Raw genomic sequence first — 27283 nt, forward strand, 5'->3', positions numbered from 1 at the left:
ATGTGGTGGCTTCCCTGATATAAAGCTGGAGGCCACCTTTGTGTGGATTTATCTTGTGGGGTGGGACTGCATTAGTAGGGGACATTAGACCAATAATTTCATACTAATGCTGAGTCTTTAATACAAATAAAATATTTCACAAGGTCAATCCCTGGGGGATGGTCCATCAGGCTGGTTCCGGCTTTTCCTGAGATTGATATAATTTTAGAATGCATAAATTAAACAAAATGACGGCTATTATGAGTACATCCAGAATTCAAAATATGTTTTAAGTATTGATCAATATTTCTGCTCTGCTGCATTTCATTATATAGTTTAATTTACAGTAAACGTTCATATTCACCATGAGGGTTTGTGAGGAGAATCTACCTGATAATTAAAGCTCAAACACGTGAGACAGAAGAAGTGCAAGCCTTCTTTTTGAAGACAGTTGAAATCAAAACTTATTATGGAGGGATTTCTGAGCTCTTCGAGAACGTGATCAAGGCACATTTGGAGGAGTTTCCAGAGACGTCTTTGAATTCACACACAATTAACATAACAGTGGTAATAATATTCATTAGCAACAGGGCAGGGGGAGCAAACCAATAATGTGGCTAGGAAAGGGAGCTTCAACCACCGGTGTAAGCCTGTGTTCCAAGCCACCATTGCGGCCGACTCCCCCGCTGCCATCTTCCCCCCATCTGCGTACCCTTTTTTAAATGTTTAATACCCGCACTCCAACACACTCGCTGCCTCAGCTGCACGTTCCTCTCTCTTCAGTATGCCCACCCTGGAAAGGAAGGAGGGGCTCCATATGGAGCCCCGCTTTCCCTTTCCATGGTGGCCATGTTGGTAAAGGGTGTTCCTTCATACAATGGGATGCCACGCATGTCCCATTGTAGGAATTAAATTCCTTCTTTTTAGTACCCTGGATTGGTGCTCTGGTAGCCTGGGGTGCAAATGGCATTAACACCCGATGCGGCCCGCCAGATTGGGTGTTAATGTCACATTATGGCCCATTCGCTATGTCACTAAAGGATAAAGCACTGAAGATTATAGTACCTAGCCTAATTAAAAATGTCCAAATAGTCAATGAAGGTGATTTGAGGTATAGGGAGAATGGAGAGACAGGTTGATTTAAGCATGTATTTGAGGATGTCAGTGGCTGGTTGGATTGAAAAAGTTTATGGAGTCTTACCGTGCTCTGCTCGAGCTTGACTACGCTAAACACAATTCTTCTCTTGCAAAGGTGATCCAGAGGCACTCTGGTATACCTGTAGTTCTCTTTTTATTTGCTTGACTGCACTAAAGGGCTAACCATATAAGAGGTCTTTTGGATTCTTTGGATTTTCGTAAATAGATAAATACCTTAAAATCTAGACAAGGAGAATACTACAATAATACAGCAAAAAATCAAAGGAGCAAAAAAAAAAAACCCAGCAAAGCACCCAACGGCATGAAACCGTCTTACATTTCTAATTGAGCTTTATGTATGATTAGGGGACGTATAGTTCAGGTTTACTGAGCAGTACCAAAAGAGTCTAGGACAAGTGGCATGCTGTTCAAGAAAATTATAGTTTTGCATTGAGTGCCTGTCACATAATGACTCTTGAAAACCCAGGTCTGGAAGTGACAGAGCCAGTATTGAGCAAAGGTTACTTTTGCAGGTTATGTTAACCTTCAACTGATTCTTTCATATTTCTTTCAATCAACTCTCATCTGCTAACAATCCTCGTAGAGGTTCTCCCTGAATGAGTAGTGAAATTGTTCTCAACTGAACTTCATTGCTGTGTTCCCAGTGGGCACTGAAAGTTATTGAAAGGATTAATCCTCATGCCTAATGGTTTCAGAGATTGTTTTCGTTTTGCCTAGCACATATTACTTCGTGGATGCAGGGACCGTACCTACTTTAGGGTACTTGTGAGTTGGATAAGATACCAAGCAACCACAGAAAAAAAATAATGTTGGAATAACTCAGGTACCATTGGAGCTCTTATGCATTGAGATATATCTTACTTTTGGATTGAATTGGCAGTATTCCTGCATTAACTCCACAGGAATTCCACCAAACTCAGCTACTAATACTACCACTTGGTCTGGTGGAACTACCTGTGAATTACAAGTGGCGGCATGGTGGCATTGACCCATTTCTAAATTCCAAAAGGACTCATTGGGTATTTGGCAGATTTACCACAGGTGGTAGGTAATTCTTCCCACATCAAAGACACCACTTTTTGTTGTTAAAGTGGAAAATGTACCTGGAGGATTTGCCTCCAACACCTTTCTAAAGGTAAATCCTCAGTCAAAGTCAAAATGTAATGTCGGGATTACAGTAGCTTGGCAGTAATTATATTACCTACAGAAAAGTCAAATTAACAGGGTACTGCCAACCATGTACTGTACCACTAAACTCACAATCAGAACAAAGTCTTAAGAGGCATTACAACTGAGAGTCTAGTGTACCACAACAACAAGGCTTTGCTACGAGAGCCCTCCAGACGCGTGGCCTCCTGCAGACCAATTCAAGGGTTTCAATCATAAGGCAGAATGGTCACACTGCTTCTCATGACAGACCAAGGCTCGACGCTCCTCTTATGACTGCAGATAATTCCCTGGCAGGTACAGCTTGTTGTATGACAAAGGAAGATTCATATCTGAGAATGTCGCAAACATTATTGTCCAAAGTGGGAATTTTAATAGGGAAACCTTCCCATAATATAGGTTTTAATCGTTAGTGAGATAACTATTCCGGGGGCTTCTTTAAATGAACAAAACTAATTGTGGTCACAGAGATTGGTTAGAACCTTGGTCACCCACGTGCTGGGTCACTGGTTATATCTGTCAGATAGTGTCATGCTTTCTCAAAGAAATTCAGTAGAGTCTTAACGGTTGGTTGCGTGGTGAATTTAATTACAAAGTTTAGCCTGCACATGTTTCGACCCTCCTGGGTCTTTTTGAAGGTGTGTGTTGGTTAATTGGATTCATGGATGTGGACGAAGAGCTCTCAATAGAAGGTGTGTGTTGGCTTGCCTGGTGGGGCGTGTGCAAATAGATGAGAAGTCTCAGCGATCTTTCGATTAACACCTTAGCAGGCAACACTGCTGACTCTGTTGTGGTAGAATATGGTTATGTGTGCTTTATGTTGGCTCTTTAGTGTAACAGAGGCCCTGTGTTTAACACGGGGGGCACCAAGGCTCTGTCCGAGATATGCATGTAACCCCTGGCAGCCATTGGGGGACACAAGCATTGTGGCAGAGTTTCTCGGCGTTAATATAATCAAAAACATGGATCAAGGGCAGTGAGGTTGGATTAATTTTCTTAGCATATATACTTCATATCATCAGATTTAGCAAAAAAATATTTGCAATTCTTTTTGACTTTTTTTTTTAACACATTTTGTAAAAATACCATAGATACTGTATACACCACACATTTACCAAATCTCTCACTACCACCTTGCATACACATTCATGCCTTCACACACTCTGATATTTACCACATATTCTAACATATATAAACAATATAATATACACTGTAGTTCCTTTTCCTCTTCACCTTTTTAGAAAAGTCACTTTGGCCCCACATTCTCTTTTGTAGTATGCTTTTCTCTTTGACAACCCAGAATAATCTGTGGCCTATGTCTACACATGTGTCGGTCCCTATTAGGCACCAATCTTGCCCATATTTCTTAGGACCTTCTTCAGAACAAACTATATACAAAAAAGCAGTTCAATGTCTGCCTTTGCCAAAAATAGAAAGTGGTAGATGTCTTCACAAGTTCTACAGTTCTCAATCATCTCCAATTTTTCTGATGGAGGATCTTGTAGGTATTTGGAATCAATCCCTCTGGTTCTCATGGAACCCGTAGTGGTCTTCAAACCTTCTGTATCCTCCCATTTTAGGAGCAGATCAATGCTGACTTCCTCAAGACTCTGTCAGCTGGATCAGTATTATGCCAAATTAGGAACATCACAAAAGCAGCCGCAATTCTATTCAGCTGCATGTGGATCTATATTGGCCAGAGGTCTCTTGTACCCTGTTCTGTGTTCTGATAATGCACACTAAAGATGCTGTATGCTCATCACTGCATCTTGCCGGTACCGAGTGTGGGTTTGTTTCTATTCCTCATGGGTCGCTTCTGTTGCGTTTGGAGTTTCTCAGCGGCCTAAGAATACCCGGTGTACTTTAGTGCTGATGGACTAATGAGATGGTCCCGATGCTTTGCAGGTGACTTTGGGGTACAAATGATTCCAAAGCCCCCAATATGACTATGCATATATATGAGGTAACAAAACACACCAACATGTTTGTCACACACATTTTACATCGACAAATATGTAGATTCTGACCAGTTTCCCTCCTACGTATTTTACATATCCCTTGCAACTAACAGTGAACTTTTATTTAAATCTTACTGACATGGCCACGTTACTTTACAGAACTACAAATAACGTTACTTCTACTATTCATTTGGATGCCACACATTCATTTGAACTTGTAAAATGAATTGCGCTGCCGTCATGCCATATTGAAATATTCAACACGTTTACTTCATGTTTGCAAACACATGGTTTATCAATAGTGGCGTTATCATATTGATGAATCTAATAAAATGTTATAATTCAAAATAAGTAACTTAACAACGAAATGTTATTATCATTAATATTATATAATAATAATAATAATAATCATAATAATAATAATAATAACAATAATAATAATGATAATAAAGGAATGTATATAATAATAATAATAATAATAATAATAATAATAATAATAATAATAATTATTATTATTATTATTATTATTATTATTATTATTATTATATGCATTCCTTTACTCCTGGTTCTCAATTGTAAAGATTTAGCACAATAATTATTGTTCGATATTACATTCCAATATAACAATTTCTTACATCTGCAACGCTTCTGGACATATACAATTTTTATAAAGCACTATTACCTCGCAATCGAATTTGATGCACATTTAACACCCTCCGACTGTGGTGAGAGCTGAGTTGACTTTGCTGGGATTCGAACCTCTTACCCGCGGATCACAACCAGCTCTGAGCAGCAAGCCCTCAAGCCATGCTAGTGTACATCATGAACAAAAAATTCAGGTGCTTCAAATTTCGCAACTTGATTTGTTTTTGTTATTAGAAAAGGCCACAGCCAGTAATATATTTGTTTGCCTAACTCACTCCGCAGTTTTAGATATCCTGTTTTATTATTTGACAGAATGAAAACATGAAGGAGCTTTTGGTAGGTAGTTTCCATTGCTCAGTGTGTTGGAAAAAAACTAAATAACACTTAAAGTACGCCTGATAATGCTCAGGGTCTACGAGGATTTCAGATCAATCAGACGCATGACCTTTATATTATATTCACTTCTCCATCAGTGATGTCACGCAATCTATCCGGTGGGCCACTAAAATAACACACAAGAACAGAACGGCTGCTTCCAGGCCTACACTCCCACTGTGCATTACAAAAGACTGCATTAACGTAAGGCCCGCAAATAGATTCTCCCGAAAACCAGCATTGATTTTCTCGGATTGAATACAGGGTTGTTTCGTGGCAAATAGCACAGGGGCAGAGCGAAACTGAAAATGTCACGTGTTACCATGCAGTTCAAAAGAGAACAAAAACATGTCTGTGACAAGGTTCATTATGAATCTGAAAATGATTCAACTAGTGGCGTCTCTGTTTTAAGGTAAAAAGAGGTGAATATTATTTTTTAAATGTTATTATTTATTTATTTATACCGCGCCATAGCCCGCAGGCATCAGAGTTGAACCGAATATATTCCGAATATAATGTAGGCAAGGAAAAAGTTTCTGGACGTACATAACTTTTTTTAAATAATTGTCTTTACCAAAAGCGTATACAAATATAACATTTCACTTGCGCAACTTCACTAACACACGTTTTAGCAAATGTATCACTCTCAGACACAGGCAAAGCAGACCCAAAGCCATTACTGTGGCATGTGACGTAGCAACCCCAAGCATTTTAACCCATTAAGTGCCAAGGACAAGTATGCGCGACCTTTTTGCATTGACTTGCATAATAGACTGGAAGTTATTAAAGAAGTAGGCACTGAGCAAGAGGTGATTGAATGTCAAGCACAAAAATGGCCATTAGGCTGTCCAGGACGTATATACATTTCTGTCTGAGGAACAGGTTTGTCAAGCTGCACACACCATGGCATTCCATTAAGGTGGGTTTACCTGTCATTCCATTAAGGTGGGTTTACCTGTCAGTGGACCAGAAGAGTGGTCACATGAGTGCCAAGTGTGCAGTTAGGTACCATTAGGTGTAATTAAAAGATCTGCTCGACGATATCCGTGCCACATGGCTAGGCTGAATGGAGTTCGACCAAGCTCAGATAGAGCTGGAAAGCCAGGCCCACCAAGGTCGAAAGTACGTATCATTAAGAAGCTAATTGTGTAATGCAACTAACTAAATGTATCATACTAACTTTTTGTGCAAGTCATTATGCAAAGCATAAGGTTTATCTGCTCGGAAACACAACTTTGGGAACGGGGATACTATGTTAGTTACTATGCTAGTTTTCTGACCCATCTCTGCACAGCTCTATGGAAATAAACCTTGGGCCAAATTCATAGAAAAAAGAACTACGTCCCCGCAAAATTACTTTAAACTATGAACAACATTATGCCTACTTGCTCATGCAAAATGTTTAGTGCTGTCCATGGATTCATGGATTCCAAAACACAAAGTAACCCGCAGTGTAAAGAACAAGTTGCGCACAAAACACCTTCAACACGCCCCAAGCAGACACAAACTAGCACCAACAAAAAACCTTTGCAGACCGTCCCATGCAATGCAAGCTGAAACCCCCACTCAAACTGGCCCACTACCCTAAGCTGCTCCCTCAAGTCCTCACACCTCCCAACCCCCACTCACCTCGGACCACTATCCAGGGCAGCCTTCTGCTAGTCACCCTCCACCCACCACCCCACACACCTCTACTCACTACCTCAGACTGGCCCCTGCTAGTTTGCCCTCCTCCCACCATACCCAATTACCTAGGCCCACTACCCCAGGCTGCCAACACAAGTCCTCCTACATCCCACCACACCCACTCGTGTCAGACCACTACCCCTGACTCCCGCTCACGTCCTCACACCTTTCACCAGCCTAATGACCTCAGCCCACTACCCCAGGCTGCCACTGAAGTCCTCACATCTTCCACCACCCCCACTCAACACAGCTCATTACCCTAGGCTCCCCTCTGAAGCTCTCACACCACCCTCAACCCCCACTCACCTCAGATCACTATCCAGGCAGCCCCCTGCTTGCCTGCCCTCCTCCCACCACCCACACTCACCTAGGTCCACTACCCCAAACGTCCTCCTCAATTCCTCACACCTTTCCCACTTACCTCAGAACACTACCCATGCTGCCACCTCAAGTCCTCTCACCACCCCGCTCAGCTCAGACCACTACCCAAGGCAGTCCCCTGCTAGTCCACCCTCTTTCCACAACACTCACATCTGCCCACTACCCCAGGCAGCCTGTTTAAGTCCTCACCCCTCTTACCACCCAAATCGCCCCAGATGACTACACCAGGCTGACCCCTCAAGTCCTCACATCTCCCACCACCATCACTCACCTCGGCTCACAACACCAGGCTGACCCCTCAAGACTTCTCATCAACCCCACTCATTTCAAATCACTAGCCGAGGCATCCCCTTCTCCCACCACCCCCACTGACCTTGATCAACTACCCCAGTCAGCCCCCTGAAGTCCTCACACCTTCCATCACCCCCACTGACCTTGGACCATTACCACATGCTGCCCCCTCAAATCCTCCCACCACCCCACTCACCTTCGCCCACTACCCCAGGTAGGCCCCTGCTAGTCCGCCCTCTGCCCAACACCACCACTCACCGCTGCCCACTACCCCAGGCAGCCACCCCAAGTCCTCCCACCACCCCACTCACCTTCGCCCACTACCCCAGGTAGGCCCCTGCTAGTCCGCCCTCTGCCCAACACCACCACTCACCGCTGCCCACTACCCCAGGCAGCCACTCCAAGTCCTCCCACCACCCCACTCACCTTGAACCACTACCCTCAGCTTCCCTCTCTAGTCCTCCCACCACCCCACTCACCTTCACCCACTACCCCAGGTAGCCCCCTGCTAGTTTGCCCTCCGCCCAACACCACCACTCACCGCTGCCCACTACCCCAGGCAGCCACCCCAAGTCCTCCCACCACCCCACTCACCTTGGACCACTACCCCAGGCAGCCTCCTACTAGTCCACCCTTCTCCCGCCATCCCCAATCACTTTTACCCACTACCCTAGGATGCCCCCTCAAGTACTCCCACCTCCCACCATACCCACTCACCTCAGAACACGACCCGAGGCAGCTCCCTGCTAGTGTGCCCTCCTCCCATCACCCCACTCACCTCTGCCCACTACCCCAAGCTACCCCCTCAAGTCCTCCCACCTCCCACCACCCCCAATTGCCACTGCCCACTACCACAGGCTGCTCCCTAAAGTTCTCATACCTCCCAGCACACCCTCTTACTTCAAACTACTACCCCAGGAAGCTCCCTCAAGTACTCACACATCCCACCAACCCTCTCAAATATTACCACTACCCCAGGCTGCCCCTTCAAGTCTTCACACCTCCCACCACCCCCCCTGACCTCGAACCACTACTGCAGGCACTCCCCTGCTATTCTGGCCTCATCCCACCACCCCCACTCACCTCCTGCCACAACCCAGGCTGCCCCCTCCAGTCTTCACACCTTTCACCATCCTCACTCACCTCGAAACTCTAACCCAGACAGCCCCCTCAAATCCTCCCACCTCCCACTACCCCCACTCACCTCGGACAACTACCCCAGGCTGACCCCAAAAGTCCTCCCACCTCCCCCAGGCTGTCCCCTCAAGTCCTCATCTCTCCTACAACCCCCACTCACTGCGTACCACTACCCCAGGATGCCCCATCAAGTTTTCACACCTCTCACCCCCACTTACCGCAAACCACTACCCCAGGCAACCCCTCAAGTCCTCCCACTATCCCTACTCCCCTTGGACCACTACACCAGGCTGCCCCCTCAAGTCCTGACACCACCCACCACCCCCACTCATTCTTGCCCACTACCACAGGCTGCCACTCAAGTCCTCCCACCTCCCACCAACCACACTCACCTCAGACCACTACACCAGGCAGCCACCTGCTAGTCCATCCTCCTCCCACCACCCACACTCACCACCACCCTCTACATCAGGCTGGCCCCTCAAATCCTCCCACCTCCCACCACCCCATTCACTTTGGACCACAACCCGAGGCAGCCCCCTGCTAGACATCCATCCTCTCACCACCCCCACTCACCTCCACCCACTACACCAGGCAGTCCCCTCAAGTCCTCACACCTCCCAATACCCCCACTCATCTTGGACCACTACCCAGGCTGAGCCCTCAAGTCCTCACACCACCCACCCACCTCCCCCACTCACATCAGACTACTAGCCCAGGCTGGCCCCTCAAGTCCCCATCTCTCCTATCACCCCCCTTACCTCAAACCACTACCCCAGGAAGCCCCCTGCTAGTCTGCCCTCATACCACCTCCCCCTCTCACCTCTGCCCACTACCCCAGGCAGACCCTCAAGTCTTCACACCTCTCACCCTGTCAGAATAGAAAATATATTGTGCCTCCTATTGTGGAAAATATATTTAATATTGGACTACGCCAAGCTGCTCGAAAGTCACTTGTGAGAGAAATCTGTGTTGCAAGGTCCTGACCTTTAATCCATGTAGGTCGCCATTTTAGGTCAAACCGCCATTTTAGGATTTGTGTGGAAAAGTCACCCTGTGAGCTAAAATGGTGGACGATGTCATTGCAAAATACAACATGGCCATCTTGACCTCTGTACATCGCTAATGTGTAGTCTGCCTGCAGGCTACTTGTTGAGGTCATGAACTGAGACCTCGTCCTACGTTGACCTATGTGTAAAAGGACTACTCACGCAATGAAACCAATCCATGAGTATATATTATGATAATGTATTTACACATTGAACAAAGAACATCTGTTTTACTACATTATATTTATGTTTAAGACCTGCAATGCGAAATTTTAGAATACCCAGTTAATGCATACGCTTATTGTTACATGTAATAAAAACAAACCAGTTAGATGTGGTTATTTGGGATTCGGCAAAGAACCCTAGAATTGGTGATGTATAAAGTGGAATATTAACCCGAAGTGGGGCTGGACATAGTGCCCACAAAATGTATAAAAAGCGAATGCATTCTAATGTACAGTCTCTCACTGAACACACTGAACCACGCTGGAGTTTGTTGTGTTGTACTGAGGGCCGATAGCTATCTGACTTTGCACTGTTTTTGTAATTGAATTCAGTAGAGAATAAAGTACTTTGTATGTTCCATTGTAACCCGTGTTCGGTGTATTTCCTTTTGGGGTACTCAGCCTCGATATTTTGTTTCTGTTTTCACAACCCCCTTACCTCAAACCACTACCCCAGGAAGCCCCCTGCTAGTCTGCCCTCCTCCCACAACCCCCACTCACCTCTGCCCAGTAACCCAGGCTGCCCCCTCAAGTCCTCCCACCTCCCACCACCCCCATTCAGCACCACCCTCTTCATCAGGCTGGCCCCTCAAATCCTCCCACCTCCAACCACTGCACTCACCTTGGACCACTACCCGAGGTAGCCCCCTGCTGGTCATCCCTCCTCCCAGCACCTCACTCACCTCCACTCACTACATCAGGCAATCCCCTCAAGTCCTCATACCTCCCACCAACCCCACTTACCTTGGACCACCAGCCAGTCCAGCCCCATCAAGTCTTCACATCTCCCACCACCCCACTCATCTTAGCCCACTACCCCAGGGTGCCCCCTCAAATCTTCACACCTCTCAACATCCCCACTCTCATAGAACCACTTCCCCAGAAAGCCTCCTCAACTCCTCACACTTCCCACTACCCCCAATTACCTCGGACCGCTATCCCAGGCTGCCCCCTCAAGTCCTCACACCTCCCACATCCCCCACTCGCATCAGACCACTAGCCCAGGCTGGCCCCTCAAGTCCTCATCTCCCCCACCATCCCAACTCACTGCGTCCCACTACCCCAGGCTACCCCATCAAGTCTTCTCACCTCTCACTCTCACTTACCTCAAACCACTACCCCAGTCTGCCCCCTGCTAGTCCACCCTCCTCCCACTGCCCCAACGCACCTCCACTCACTAACCCAGGCAGCCCCCTCAAGTCCTCTCACTATCCCCACTCACCTTGGACCACTACACCAGACTGCCCCCTCAAGTACTGACAACTCCCACCCCCCCCACTCATCCTGGCCCAGTAACACAGGCTGCCCCTCAGGTCCTCTTACCAACCACACCTCCCTCAGACCACTACACCAGGCAGCCTCCTGCTAGTCTGTCCTCCTCCCACCATCCCCACTCACATCTGCCCACTACCTCAGGCTTCCTACTGCTAGTCTGCCCTCCTCACACCACACCCACTCACCTCAGACCACTATCCCAGGCTGCCCCTGCTACCTTGCACCACTACCAGTCAAATGTTGAACACAACTTACCACAAGTCCTCTGGCCTGCCTCCAACATGAACTGCACCTGCCACATATCCTGCTCCAACATGAACAACTGGGAGCACTGCTGTTGAATCCACATCCATAGTTCATTACAGGACTCTCTGGTACATCACACTTAGTTGCACATTAACAGGACAGCATAATGTAACAGCAGCTACACATTATCCACTCCATGTATTTATATCATAGTAATGCAATGGAATACAATATTGCTTATTATTGTGCCCATGTGCCATTGCAATGGCCTCAAAGCACTGTAGGTGAATGCCCTTGGAGGACCCAAGTCCGAGATAGCAGAGATTGTTGTCAGTTATTTGGAATGTGTGTGTGCATTATAGCCTATAAGAAGGAAGGAAAGTACGTAGGTAGGCAGGGGTGGGTAAATACCTGCAAGTGACACAAGTAAAACAGGTTTGTAGTTGGGTGATGTGAAGGCTGTCAGAGAGTGTGTGAGTCAAGGAGAGAGATAATGTGTACATCCAGACAGATTGTGGTGGTATACAGCATGAAAAGATCTCCCAAGGATGAATGGGGCTCAGAGGAGGAAGTGGAGGAGGGGGAAATTGCATCCGCCAGCACACAGAGATCACACAACGGCAGTGCAGTTGCCAGCTGGCCAAGGAATCGGCTCATCTGCTCGTGATGCTGAACTAGCTCCTTGCGAAAAGCTGAAACAGCATCATAAATGGATGCAGTCCACCTCAAGAGACCAACTAGTAGGGGCTGCACAACATCTCGGATGGCCAGCTCCATCTCAAGCAGGGCCTCAGTCTGTGTGGAGGCACCCACAAAGGTTGTCACTGATGCAACAGATGACCCAGGGACAGGAGGTTGTGCAGAACTTTCAGCAGTGTCCTGCACATCCTCTCCTCGTTGCCCCCACCTGACCCTGTGGGCTGGCCTGCAATGCCCTCCTCCTCCAACTCCATCAACCCTGATGACTACAGAGAGTCTTCCGCCCTCAATGGCCCCTCTAGGTCAGCACCCTGTTACACCCTGTCGCACAGCTGCTGATGTGCTCCCCACCACAATCCCCTCCTGTGACTTACCCTCAGCAGCCTTGCCTGATGGTATTGGCACTCCCCAGCCTCATCGCTCTCAGAGGAGGAGGTGTCAACAATGACTGGCTGGGGTTTGCCCCTGAGTCTCGAGGCCAGGTCCCTGCTTCTCCAGTCCACAGCATGGCTTCATCCCTCTACGCCAGCTGCAGCAACTGTGGAAAAGTGGACAAAGAACATTGACATCAGTCAACAGCGACAAAGCATGTGTGGCATACACAACATTAAACGTTCCATTAAGTCAGCACGGGTCAACCAGCAACTGCCACACACACACACACCCATGCAATCAGCATGAATACTGGCACACAAGTGCAGGGACAACAATGACTTACAGTCATGACACACACACATGTCAAACCCGCACATTGACGTGTAGCCACAAACACACTGCAATAAATCATGACATGGCACAATACCAATGCTTAAGTGGCCCAAGTGTAACCTGCAGCCAAGGCCATGTGAAGTACACCTGGGCACATGTCTCACCAACACCATTGCATGTCTTGCATAATCACCTAGTTTGCTTGCATAGACATGCTGCATGGGAAAACCTACAAATAGGATGGCCACAGAGTCACGTATGGGACAGGGAAACTTGACCGGCATGGCCAATACAGAGCAATGCCAGAGGTTAAGATTCATTCTAAACCTTCCAGCCATCACCTCTTTTGTTTTGCTATTGTCACCCCGAGTGGGACGGGCATGCCCAGACGTGAGTCCCGTGCCTGCTGGGCCTTGAGACCCAAGCTACTCCTCACTGATGACGCCCAACAAGGCTGCAACATGTCCGGGGAGGCTTGTGGTCTCGTGCAGAAGGGTTGTGACCTAGCAGTTCGGGCTGGACTACCCCTTTGGGGGTGGGGCTAAGCCTGATTTGCATAATGTTTTTTCCCCTTCTGTAATGGCTTGGCAGGCGAAGAACGATGGTCTGGAGGGTTGCCCAGAGCAATGCCAGAGGTTAAGATTCATTCTAAACCTTCCAGCCATCACCTTTTGTTTTCCTATGTCCTATACAGTGGCACACAAGTGCATGGCCACAATGTGCACAACTCGGTCTATGCCATTGATGCACTAGAGCAGTACCCCTCCTAGAGGCCTGGGTACCCCAACTGCCTTATGGAGCCACACTAGCACTTGCCTGAGACACCTTCTGGCGGATGTGTTCAGCCTGGATCGTCAGCTGCTGTCCTTGCTCAGCCACACCTGCAGCATCCAGTCCTGTAGTTATACACCTGCTCTGGTGCCCAGGTACCTAAACAGAGGAGCCCTTCAAGCTCCCATACCAAATGTCTGTCACACAGGGAAATACCCACCACAAACTACAATGCATGTGCAAAGTTGTGTCCGTGGAGCAGGGATGCAGACAGGGCCAGCTATGAATCAGCCCATCTGGAGTGCCTGGTTCCCCCACATGGGCAGTTGGGCTTGGCTGAAGATTCTGGCCAAATGACCTAATGCATGTATGGCCATGAGGCAGTGCTAGCCATAAGGCCACCCTCCAGGGTTTGGCCTTCAGCCACCAACACTGTGCTCGGGTCTGCTAGTGGCATAACACCTTCTGTGGGTTGAGGCATGTCAAAATGACTTGTAACCCCTGAGCAGGGCAAGTAAGGTGGGCACATGACGTCACATGCCCCATGTCCTCTGCCTCATGGCGAAACGACACTGTGCAATGTTGACTTCCCACATCACTCCATGTGACTGAGGGACTCCTGGACATGTAACGATGATACCCTCAAGTAACATGCCCTAATGTAGCAGCCCACCACCTCTGATATGAGTGAGTAGCAGGGTGACAGGAGTTAAGGTGGGAGAGCTCGGATGAACGTCACACCCTCGTGCCTGTCTGTGTCACCTCATTGTCAGTGGATGGTCCAATGCTGCAGGGTGCTGGGCCCTGTTGGCAATACATGCACCAATGTCCCAGCTTGCCTGCTCTGCCTCTGCACTGCATGGAGGGTAGAGACACCCATGTGAGGGGGCGCTCCCAGAGGGGGCATGGCCTTGAGTCAATACCATCCCTACGCAGGTGGCATGTACCTGCCTGCCTCAATGGCCATGGCCTTACAAGCAGACCAACCTAAGATGAACCAAGTTCACAAGATAAACCTGTGGAATGCAGGGAGCCAGATGGACAGTCTGCCCTGCTGTTGTGGTGCAAGTTATCAAGGGTCATTTGATGGCCAGGCATCCTGTTGCGCCACAAAGACACTCACCCACTCAGCAGACCGCCCCCAGCATACAGAGTTATGTGAACACATTGCGTGGTGCATGTTCCTTGTCTGTCCTGGGGATGTGCATAGCCTGAGTGTGTCAGCAAGTCCCAAGTGGAGGGCAGACAGGACCCTTACACCCTGTCAACAGTGGGCCAGAGGAAGGCAACTATGCTTACTTGTAAACTGTGTTCCCTAGGTGTGACAGAGGTGGATGACTGGCCTAAAGTGTTATGCCTCCTCATGGACACAACAGGAGGACATTTCAGATCGTGGCCCAACCAGACCTCCGGAACAGGCCAGCCTTCTGGGCCTAACATGCATTCCCAAGGGACACTATCAGATGACCAGCAAGTCCAAAGGGTCATGCTGGCCACATGTGGGCCATGGCCCTGGCTTCCTGGCAAAACCACACACTGTTGCTGTGTGCCCCAGGAGGCCCAGCGCAGGGGTGGAGGGGTGGCCAGTGGATCCCTTGGTAGGGTGGGTAAACCCTGAGTTCATGGGAGCATAGCTGGTCTGTGGTCACACCCTGGGTATGCATGCTGCACTGCTGGGAACAACATAGCTGTCATACCATCCTGTTCTATGCAGGACCACATGAGCATGACATGATTTCATTATGCACAGCAAGGCCATGCGAGCGGGTGGAGAGGTCACATGACACCTGCTTGGGCACCTGTACACCCATTTATAAGTTACAACTTGCATCCCTGACCGTTTGATTGATTTGCCTTTTACTGTGCTGCTAATTTTCCTGTTTTATTGTTCTGAATGTACATTTTTGACCTGATTTTATTAGCCTTGTGCTTTTATTTTTTTAATCTTTTTCTAATTTGTGTTTCTAGTTGTACCACAGTTCTCCTGTTACTCTTGTGCTCTTATTGTTGCGCTAGTGCAAATTAAAACAGAAGCTTACAGCTTTCTGTATGCACTTAGTGGTCGGAAACTACAGTACCCAGAAATCCCTGTAGTATTCCGGCCTATTTCGCTCTGAATCCAGCGCAAATGCACCAGCGAGAAAGCGGCAAGCCAGTCTGTGCCAGTCCGTTGCCGGGACATGCTTGGCGTGCACGGCTGGTACTTATGTGTGCCACTACGGGTCTCCAGGAAGTATTGGCAGCAATAGAAGTGGCTCGAAATTTCTTCAGGGTCCGAGCAGTGGCTTCCGCAGCACAAAACTCAGCAGGTTCTCTGGCTCCTATCGTAGACTCGACCTGTCTTACTGCTTCAATTCCATTACTGCCTTCTTCCCCCCTCTGCCATCTTGTGTGGATTCTAATTAGGAAACAGGGTCCATAGTGGCTAATTCAATCCCCTCCTATGCTCCGAGGTCACCGGACCTGGCAAGCCGGGTCTCCAGAGATGTCACTCAACCTGCCAGTTTGAACATTTTTCCACCTCTCCCTTTGGTGGAGGATGGAACCCCTTCACTGGTATCCCTCACCCGCCCGCATTCACCAGTCACTAATCAACGCTGCATGCTTTTGAACACTGGTTCGCTGATTAAGCATGCACATGAGGTCTCAGATTATATCACACAAAACAACCTAGATATATGCGCCCTAACTGAAACATGGACCTCTAGTGCCTCTGGCCCAGCCCTCAACCTAGCCATTCCAGAGGGTTATGTCATGTCACAACAGGACAGACTAGATGCAAGAGGTGGTGGGGTTGCGTTTATCTTTAAAAATGTCTTGTCCATTTGGGAAGTACGAGGTCCCTACATATCAAAGTGGGCATGAATGCGGAATCCACGGTGAACCTATTGCTGATATACCGTCCACCTTGGATGAATGCTAACTTCACTGCGCTCCTTTCTAATTACCTACTACCCTTGTTAAAGCTTAATTTGCGCTTCATTCTCCTTGGTGATTTTAATCTCTGGCTTGGTCATGTGGAGAACCATATAGCAGCGGACTTAGAACAGTTTCTCTCCAATCCAGGTTTTATTCAACAAAACATTGTTCCTACTCATATTTTGGGACATACTTTGGACACACTTTTGACTGGGTCTCAGTGGCCAATGTCACTTATCAAGACACCCAGATTATACCTTGCCCATGGTCTGATCACGTTTTTGTGCACTTTGTCATCTCTGTTGCCTTTCCTTCCAGAATTAAGTATAAGAAGTCTATCTCTATTTTGGTAAGCAATAAGAAACACCTTACCTTGGAAAAAATGGAACCTCTTCTCGATCACGCAATTAATTTTGCGGAATCAGTTTCCATTCGAGATATGTCCTGTTGCTTAACAGCAAATCTGGGCTGCATTTCTAATTTCCTGGCCCAACAGAGACTCAAAAAAATCTCATTGGGGAAAGAAAGTCAACCATGGTTCTCGAAGAAGCACCAAAAACTTAAATCCTTGACCCTGAAATCATTCCACCAATGGAAAGCCAGCCCCAGTCCTACCTCCCTGGCAGCCTATAAAATAGCCACAAAACCTTACAAAATTGAGATAGTAGACGCAAAGGAAAACCACCACAATACTAGAATTCAAAATGCAAACTCGGAGGTTAAAGAACTTTTTAAAATTCTGAAAGAACACAAGAATATCCCACAGCCGCAGGCACCTTCACTAATACAGGATGCTAACTGTGCCGTCAAATCCAAGGCTGTATGCAAAGCAAAATTCTAGGTATCAGAGCAGAGAGGACATAGCCCTCAAATAACTTACTGCTCTATCAGATACAGACTTTAGGGGCCATAACCTCCCTACTAGAAACTCTTCGATCCCCCAATTCAATTTCCAATCAATATAAGAGTTGGAACTGAAGACTGTGATCGATCACTTGAAGGCCACCAGTTGCAAGGGAGATTCTTGCTTCGCCTTGATTATTAAATCATGTCCTCCTGCCCTCTTAAATGCAATCTGTAAATTTGTGAATTCCTCACTTCTGGAGGGAAATGTTCAGGATGACCTTCAACATGCTGGGCTACATCCATTTTGGAAAAACAGGGTTGGCTGGATAACCTGCTAAACTACAGACCTATAACTAGCAAGTTTTTGCTTAAAATCTTGGATAGTGACGCCTATAGCCTGATTTCGCAGCATCTGAACCAGTTCTCTATACTGAATCTATACTGAATCTCTATCAGTCAGGATTCAGACTAGGATTTGGTACAGAGACCTCCTTACTTGAGTTGAAGTCTAGACTGCTTGAAAGTATGGACAAAGGTCTCACCTCCCACCTTGTCTCACTGGATCAGTCGGCTGCATTTGACTTGGTCAACCATTCTATCTTAGTGGTAAGATTGGCAGAGGTGGCTAACTTCTCTGCTTCCGCAGCACTCTGGATTAGTTCTTTCCTGGAAAACAGGCAAAGCAGAGTTTATTTGGAGGAGGCAGAAGCTGTACCCATCTCTGTGCTTTTTGGGGTGCCGCAGGGGGTGAGTACTTCCCCCTGTATCTCTAACATCTTCATGGCACCTTTCCTCGCCTTGCTGGAGCAGCAAGGGGTCATGTTTTCAAACTACGCGGATGGCACCTAGTGCGTCATCCTGTTAACAGGTGTGCACTCGCAGGACAAATCTGAGCTCAATAGAATTATTTTTCTGATCAAAAATTGGATGAGGTGTAATATCCTAGCCCTGAACAGAGGAAAAACTGAGTTGATCATTGTGGGTAATTCCGTGACATTAGCCAAGTTGGACCCTGCCTATAACTCAAAAATATTGGGTGTGGTCATGGACCAGCAGCTGAACATAAGGGCTCATGTAGGCATTATTGTTTCGGTGTCAGTCTATTATGTTAAAATACTATCGCATCTTAAAACGTTTATATCTCTATAGCCAGAGCTATTAGTAATTGTTTTTGATTGATTCTGGAAATTTATAACGCATGCGAAGCCGAGCAAACCATATAATGGCGCAGATGACTTTTGCTGAAGTGGATATCCAAAACTGTACTAGTATCACATTCCATCCATGAGCACAACACAATTGCGTCCAGAGGACAGGGCAGTTGCAACAGGCTGGCTAAACTTTATTTAAACAGAAACATTTTCAGGGCTTTACGAAACTGACACAGGGAATCCACTGTCCTAATGTCCCTGGGGAAACTATTCCAGAGTCTAGGTCCAAACACCACATTTTTTTTATCCCCTTTAGACACAAATGAAGATGGGGGATAACTAACAGAGCTTGGTCTCTTGAACATATATATCTGGAAGGTTGATACTGCTCAAGTTTATCCTTCAGGTAGTCCAGTCCGGTACTCTGTTGTTTAAACACTTAAATACCAGGCATGCTATCTTGACTTTAATGCAGTCCTCAACCGATAGCCAGTGGAGCAGACGGCGTGAGGGTGATACATGGGAGGTTTTCTTTAGCCCATAAACCAGCCTAACTGCTGAATTCTGCGCCCCTTGCAGTGTGCTAGGTTGTTTCTTTGGAATGCCCAACAGTTGACTATTACAATAGTCTAGGTAGGCATTTGTGAGTACTCCCACCACCATAGCATGATCCCCTTCTGGAATATATAGGAGGGTTTTCCGGAAAAGTCTCAAAGAGTAGAAGATAGCTTTCACCTTTCATTATCAGGGCAAAGATCAACTATTGCAGTAGCCTCTTAGTCGGGCTTTACAAGGCCGATTCCAACAAACTCCAAGTGGTGCAGAACGGAGCGTTAAGAGAGGTTCTTGGCTTATCTTGCCACGACCATGTCTCAGATGCCAGACGCTCCCTAGACTGGCTCAGAATGGAGGCTCAAACCAGGTTTAGACTGCTAGTGATCACCTTTATATGCAGACTTGGCCCAATGCCTTTCTACCTGCAAGACCTCGTCATTGAGAAGCCTAATCGCAAGTCTCTAAGATCTAACACCCAAAATTACCTGTGTATTCCATGCTGTAGAACAAAGAAGGCAGAAAATTGAGCCTTCTTTATTGTGGCTCCTAAACTGTGGAACAGCTACCGTTGACTCTAAGAGGCCAGCCCTCTCTGACAGCCTTTATGAAAGGCTTGATGACCTGGATGTTCTCTTGAACCTCCCTCAGGGTTATGATCACAATCTATTAGTTGGCTCAGTGGGATTTCTGTCCCCTCTTTGTCTTTATGTTTTATTGCTCTTTGCCTGCAAGGTCCATGGCTATGCATTATAAATAATGTTAAGTAAAGTAAAGTAAAGCATGCACCATGTACAGGCAAACTTTACAGAGGTACATTCACCTATGCTGTTGCACCTAGCCAAATAAATGACAAGCTCACACATCATCTCCTGCTCCCCATGCAGTGGGCTGACAGATCCCACTCCTGTCTCAAAGAGGTTAATGCACCAATATGACATTCTCAGACATCCATACTCATTTGTCATTTTCATCTGATTGGTGTGGATGATGCAATCTTCACTTGCAAATGTGAAACCCACAGAGGTGTTGTGCATGCATGTCCCTTACATGCACCCAACATCATTATCTGCCTTCTGCACCTGTTAGGGTACTTGTCACCAACTCACATTGCATGCACACGAGTGCACTAACTCACTTAGAACTGACAGTAAATACGCCTATGTTTATCCACTTCACAGATGTCTGCCATCACAAATGCACAGCATCGACAGGAGGCTTTAAGTCAGTGTTGATCAGTACAACACTCATTCTGTATACTGAAGAAAGAACCTGCAATCAAGCATACCAATTCACGACACACATACATAGTGCAGCAGTTCACCCCATGGGTACTCACCAGCAGCTTGCAGACGTGCTTACCATTCAAGGATCTAGGCGTGGAGCTCTGGGTAATACCTCTCGAGGACCCAGAGCTGAAGGGCTGACATCCAATGGCAGCCCGCACAGTGCATCTCCACAGTGGTACTGGCCACAAAGGCTGTCCTCAACTTATCCTGACTCTGGTAATTGAGGTCCTCCCAGCGCTTCTTCACGTTCTTGGTGGAACAGACTGCCACCCCCTCTGCATTGATGTCAGCCATTATGTCATCCTAGATTCAATGACATACGTCTGACCCTAGCCACATTGCTGGGTTTCAAAGGGAATTATAATTTGCCACCAATATGCCAACTTTGGTGTAGGTGAAGTTGGCAGTCCACTGCTTTGCTGCCATGGGTATGTTGCTCAATGCTGAGGAGGATTATGGCACAGACATGACAACCCCTGAGGCAGGTGTGGAGCTGGGTCCTGACTATGTGCTGTGGAGCTGTTGTGGTGGTACAGAGAGGTGGAAGTTGCCAGATGAGGTGCTCACATTGCCAACACAGGAAAACAGGCAATGACAGAACAGCTAGTACTCCACAGCAGTGCTGGTGGGCAGCAGGCACTTACACTCTACCAGGCAGCAGCAGATGGAGAATTCTGGTGACAATACATGGCAGGAGTAGGAAAAGACAATGGCACAGTGGCAGGAGGAAGTTCTGTGTACCAGGTGTCACAACGGAGGCAGCCGATAACATAGTAAAAAGTCTTGGCTCACAAGTTACCTGCTGCGTGCTGCATGCAGCATGCCTACGCAGCATGCCTATGTGGCACACAGCAGTTATGGGGAGATTTAAGAAGTGCAACATGCATTACCAGTGGTGCATGAGAATGCACAGAGCTGGAGGGTTTGCTATCACTGAAAAGCATTTGGGGGTTCTTCACCTTCATGTTATGAGTACTACATTTTTGGGGTTTGTGGTGACTATATGGCATCGCAAACGCATTTCTTTGGTTGAGGGGCCCTCTACAAACCGCATACTGTATTATTGGGTGTGGGGTGCCTATACAGCATTGAGTGTGCATTTTCTTGGTTGAGGGGCCCTCCATGCATCATGTACCACATTGTGTGGGTTTGGGGTGCATTGGAGCCTTGCAGGACCACTCATTTATGCTGTCCATTACGTAGCCTGAATTTGTTTTGGGTGTACTTTTTTGTGGTGTGCTTTTCAGTTTCCCTACACCAGCCCAGTGAGAACACAAATGCACCAGCCCCAGGAGAAGGATGTGGTGAGGATGCACATGCACCAGCCCCAGGAGAGGACTTCAGCCCACACAAGAACCGGCACGAGGACAAGCATGTGGTCGTAGGGCTACAGATAGCCCAGCACCACCAAGGGCCACTTGGGCCAGGAGGTGACACTCTGTATAGCAGGAAGGGGAACCACCCATGATCAGGCACCGGTGAAGGAGAAGGGGCCACTGAGTAAGAAGCGCTTCACCAATGAGACTGCACAGGAAATCCATTGGGACCTCTACGCCATGGCTGGAAGTGCCCATACTCCCCCTCAGTAAATGAGGATGTTGCAGAAGGTCATGGACCTCAATAATGCCTGTGGTGTGTAGAGGCGCACTGCTAAACAAGTCCGCAAGCAGATGGATAACTTAATTTGAAGGACAAAGGAGAATCTCAGTGGCAACCTGGCCTCTGCCCGAGCCACTGGAGTGAAACTACCAGAGGAGGAGGAGCTGTCACCTTTTAAAGCGGTTGCAAGTGGAAGGATCAGCAGTGAGCAGGTGCTTAGTGTGGAAGGCATGGACGCCTTTTTCAACACATCTGGTGAATGGCATATTTGTGTATCATATGCTGCTAATTCTGTCTGACATGGTCATATATGTGTTGGAGTAGAGTTGGCTGGAGTTGGCAGCCAACCATGGGCACTGCATGAATGCTACCGTATACAGTTCCATCACCTGACCTGTATTTAGGGAAGTAGCTTCTGTGCATGGTACATTTTAGTGTCACAGTGCACATCTCTGTCTGATGGTTTTCACTACTGTGCCAGTACTCATATGTGTGCCAATGGCATGCAACACACATCTAACATTCATTGTATCATGCATGCATATCATCTATTGGGAATGCTAATCAGGACTCACGTAGAATCACAGCAATGTGCGCATGATGTCATCATTCCAGGACCCTGGATGCCGGTGGACATGGATGAGCAACAATGGCTCTCATTACGGGGTTGACAGTAAAACCTGCCAGTAGAGGGCAGGTTACTGGCAACCCTGTAGCACTGTTTACTCATCGTGACTTCCCGGTGCCACCAGAATATTATGGCAGATGGCAGAAACAATAAATCCCAATTCCCTTTGAGTGCCATAGGAGTCCACGAGAATGGGGTCACTGAAGCACCGGTACAGTTACTAATGTTGCCGGTGCTTCAGGGAAAACACTGCCGGTAGGGGCCTGACCTACCGGGAGTTCTCTGCCCCTAACAGCAAACTCTTAGTTTGGTGGTCCAGAAAGGGATCTGGTTCGTTGCTACTGGCACCCTTATTTCTGGACCACCAAACTTGGAATGAGGCCCAATGTCTGTGCACAGATGCATGAACTTGTCTTCCAGATGGGGTGAGATGTGGATGGCCAATGGATGTTTCAGTGTAGTACATCCCACATTTGGAGTGTCAATTGAGCAGTGGATCTGCAAGCATGGCTATGTCCGTTCCATGTTGCAGTCTCCTCAAACATGGTTTATTTTATTTATTTGTTTGTATAGCGCTGAAAGCCCGCAGGCATCAGAGCGCTTTCAAGAAGACAAGACAACAGAAAGTTAAAGACGGGACAAGTTGTGGGAAGGCCGTTTTATCTCATGAACGAATTGACCTGATTCCAGGAGTTATTTGAAGAGTAATGTTTTCAATTTCTTCCTGAATAGGATGTAGTTGGATTCGAGCTTCAGTGAGGTAGGAAGTTCGTTCCATTTTTTGATACTTATGGTCGGGAAACCCTTGCCTAGGCCGTGCTGCTTTTTTATTATGGTAGTTTGCAATTGACCTATGTTGGAGGATCTGAGCCGCCTAGGTTGCTCATACCATTTGTACTGTTTCTTAAGATAATCCGGAGCTTTGCCATATAAGCAGTGATGGACCATGGTGAGAGACTTAAAAGTAATTCTCTCTTTCATAGCCAACCAATGGAGAGCCTTCCTTTCTCCAGTGATATGTTCACTCCAAGATCTGCCTGTGATTGTCTTGATGGCATTATTTTGGATTACTTGACATTGTTTCACACATTTGCTGTTTGGTCCTAAGTGTAGGGAGTTTCCATAGTCTAATCTAGATAATATTGTTGCTCTGGCGATGGTAGTGCTGTTTTTTTGATCTAGCAGAGGTCTAATTTTTTTCAAAAGTATTTAATGGTACTAGCAAATTTTCTTTAGGTAGGCTGTTTTTGCCTCAGCACCTAATGAGGCTTGAAGATACACTCCTAGGGTCTTCACTTTTTCTGTTGTTGAGATTTGGGTGTTTTTAATAAAGAATGAAGAGTAATGTGGACTCAATTTCTATCTGCCCTGTGTGGATCCGAATATCATAAGCTCGGTCTTGGAGCCATTTAGGCACATCCAATTGTCTTTCATCCAACACTCTATGGTGTTGTATAAGGATGAGAGTTTATCGCTGTCCTTTTTGTAATCCCCTCTAAGTTTGAAAACTAGTTGGGTATCATCGGCAAAGTTCGTAAAAAATATACCCATTTGGGATAGCATGGTGCAGAGGCAGCGCATGTAAAGATTGAAAAGCAGAGAGGAAATACTGTCCCCTTGAGGAACACCACAATCCACCGGTTTGGTGTTTGACGTTTTGTTTCCCCAGACAATCCTGTATTGCCTGTTCTGTAGAAATGAGGCTATCCATTTGGTTGCCCCTAGTGAGCAATTTCCTGAGTTTTCAAGGGCCTCTCGGAGTTTTGTGTGATCTAGCAAGTCAAATGCTGCCGAGAGGTCCAATAAAATTAACAGGCCTGATTTGCCTTTGTCCAGAATGGACAACATTTCAGTCTGCACAGCGGAGTCAGGCCAGAGCGGAGGATAGAAAGTGAAAGAGAGTTGCATAGATTGCGAAAGAGTCCAGAGGAAGGACTGGAAGCATTGAGGTGGATGTTAAAGTCTCTAAGAAGGAGGAGTTGAGTGGTGGAGAACAGGAGGAAAGATGAGAGGTCCACCCACTCAGAGAGGAAGGAGGAGATCTGACCAGGTGGCCAATATATAGTAGCCACAGTAAGGGAATGGCTAGGAGAGAGAGAGCCTGCAGATGAGGCATTCAAAAGAGGAGTACGCCTGCGTAGGAATGACAGAGTCAGGGATCCACTCAGGGAAGATCAGGGCTACACCCCAACCAGAACAATTGGACCTGGGCGTCGAGAGGATCTTGTAGCCATCTTGGAGGAGAGTTTCAAAGCGCGTGACAGAGCTGGCCGTGAACGATGTCTCAGTGAGACTGAGGACATCGAGGTCAAGTTCTCCAAGAAGGCAGCAGATGTCAGAGGAGTGTTTTACAGCTGAGCGAGAGTTTAGAGTGGTTGCCATCCTTGAAAGACTTCTTGGGAGGAACACAAATCAGAGGTACACCCTTCGGAGGTGTAGAAGAAACCTGAAGGTGGGAGCAGAAGAGGAAGGAGGAGAGGGCAAGGTAGCCAAGGAGGAGACAGCAGGGGGGGGCAAGGAAGCTGTGGAGGGAAGAGAGGGGACAGCAGGAGAGGAAAGCAAATTGATGAGGTGTGGGAAGCGTCTATCAAAGAGGAGAAGGTTGGCCCAAAGGCCTTGGACCAAGACGGTACCATTACGTTTTCTAATCACAGGCTGTCTGGATATGGACACCTACCTGGTTGCATCTAATATTCATCCACTATGTATGCTATGGTATGTGAAGCTTTATTCTTGCTTCAAATTGGTCTCCTGTATCCATGCTTGAGCACCTTTGAATTCTGTGAAGCAGCTAATCTGAGTCATCTGTCTATTTAGGATTATGTGCAACTTTTTCATCTGAGTCCTGCTTTTATACTAGGCCAGTATACGTTCCTTGTGGCCGCTATTGATGAAAAGTGTCCCATACATATGCTAGAAGGCAAGTACCCGTATTCTGGACTGCTAATGTTGCCCCTGGAATGCTACTTGCTTATCATTTTGATTACAGCAAGAATAAAGAGGATTATGGGACTGAAACAGAGTACCCATGATTATTTTGAGGCAGTATATCAAACGATGGCCTCTGATCGCAAACGGGATTAGGGGGGCGCAACCAGATATTCAAATCCCTTAATTCCTATGGTTCAGTCATGGAGGGCCCCAAAAGTATTCATGCCCTGGACCCCAAAAGTGCTTAAAATGGCCCTGTACCTACTACCGTACATGAAGGGAGACTACTGCAGAATTGAATTAACTAGCTTGGCAATGAGATGACTTTCACGATGTGAAAAAATCGGCATTAAAATGTTTTCTACAGAAAACATGCTTACATAAAATGAACCGTTTGAGAAACGTAAGAGGTTACCACTACATCATAAAACAGAAAAAATAGTTTCTTCAAAAAAAGTCTAATCTTCCAGACTGGTAACACACCTACAATACCTTTCAAGATCTGCAGAGAACTAACTCCCGAATGTTTGACTGTATCTTTGGCCTCTCAAGAATTTGAAGACAACTGTTGAGCCTAACACCAGAAAAAGGTCTGGTAAATATAATAAAACATTGCCAGTCTTCAGGATGCTTCCACCCCTCATTTAACATGCCCCTATTCCTCATACCACCTTCACTTGCTTCAAACATGCACCACCTATAACAATCTTGAGGAAGTTCCAAGAAATGAAGGCTTCATCTGGGCAGGTATTTCTGGGCCTGGCCACACACATCAATGAAAGTAATACATCCTTGGTAGCAAGCGTGGTGGCCCTTGGCAACAGTTCTTTCAGTGCTGGATGTTTCCCCCTGACCTTGAAGAGGGCCAAAATCTATTTCCTCTTGCAGAGCCCTTCTGATGAACCTGGTATCCTAGACACTACTTTTCTTTAGCCAACACACTGTTTTGGGGACAATCCAATAGACAATTGCTACCAAACAATTGCTGGACTATAGTGAATCAAGCAACCTACTTAAGTATGATCGACAGGTTTATGTCATTCTTAGAGGGAATTAACTCACTTTTCTGTTCATGTTGGATGGGCTCTTGCCTTCCGTTGATAATTATGCTACAGTAATTCTCAGTGTCCTTTACTTATCAGCTGTGTTTGATATGGTGAACCATGTCACACTGCCAAAACCATTGAGAGATCCATTTGGCATCAATGGTAGAGTACTACATTGGTTGACCGCTTTTCTCAAAGACAGAGAGCTGCATATCAAGTAATGCTCCTTTCCATTGAAGCCTACATCCTTGATGGTGGATTTGCCCAATTTACTGTTCCCCTCCTTGCCTGTTCAATGCTTACCCAAATATGCTAAAAAGGACATTGCTCCCCTTTCCTCTGTGTTCTAAATCTATGCCAGTAATAAGCAGATTTATTTTGGGGCTTGGCAGAATCATCCTGGACCCTGCAATCATATCACCATGCCTCTCACACATCAATGATTGTGTGATTGATAACAGCTTGTGCTGCAATGTGTTAAAAACTGAGATTTTAGACTTCAGCTTCTCTCTCTCACCTGCTCTGCCATGCTCGTGCCCTGTAGCGGACGAGTGCGCAGAGCGGACAAGTGCA

This window comes from Ambystoma mexicanum, chromosome 10 (genome assembly GCF_040938575.1).
Source record: "Ambystoma mexicanum isolate Mex_15411 chromosome 10, UKY_AmexF1_1, whole genome shotgun sequence".
In the NCBI taxonomy this organism is placed as follows: domain Eukaryota; kingdom Metazoa; phylum Chordata; class Amphibia; order Caudata; family Ambystomatidae; genus Ambystoma; species Ambystoma mexicanum.